Source organism: Galeopterus variegatus, unplaced genomic scaffold (genome assembly GCF_000696425.1).
Source record: "Galeopterus variegatus unplaced genomic scaffold, G_variegatus-3.0.2 Scaffold9063, whole genome shotgun sequence".
Classification (NCBI taxonomy): Eukaryota; Metazoa; Chordata; class Mammalia; order Dermoptera; family Cynocephalidae; genus Galeopterus; species Galeopterus variegatus.
Genome location: NW_007735174.1, coordinates 80218 through 80789, shown reverse-complemented (window position 1 = coordinate 80789; position 572 = coordinate 80218).

Below are 572 nucleotides of genomic sequence, written 5' to 3'. Positions count from 1 at the left end.
CGCTAGTGACCTCCAATCTGCTGCTGTGCAAGGGAGGTGAGCCAAACCCTGGAGGATGGTCTCCGTCCAAGGGGCATTGGGCCCGTCTTCTAAGACTGCCTTTTTTAACTCTTTAAGATCGCCAGGCTCCCAGGGGTACCAGGCGGCAGGACGGTTTCCCCCCGGGTTAACATTAACAGGGAATAACTCACAGACAGCCGAATTTGAGGGAGGAGGAGGGTACGGAGGTGGAGGTGTTGGGGACGGAGGGGAACAAAAGGGGTTGGTGGAGGGAGGCTGAAGAGGTTGAGGAGGGGCGGAGGGAGATAGAGCAGGAGCGGGAAAGGGCGTAGACCGTGCCCGTTCTGGCAGATGTGTCTGCTGGGTTGAGACAGGGGTTTCAGAGCCTTGAGGCCAGGGGGCAGAGGCAAAAGGATCTAAAGGAGGATACAGAGGAGGGCATGCAGGAGTGGAGTGATGTGTGGATCTATCAGGAGAGGAATCGGACAGAATTTTGGTTTCACTTTCTGGTTTCTGAGGGGGTGACGGGGTTTTAGGCTCACTAGGCCGGGGTGGAAAGCACCCTTTTAAAG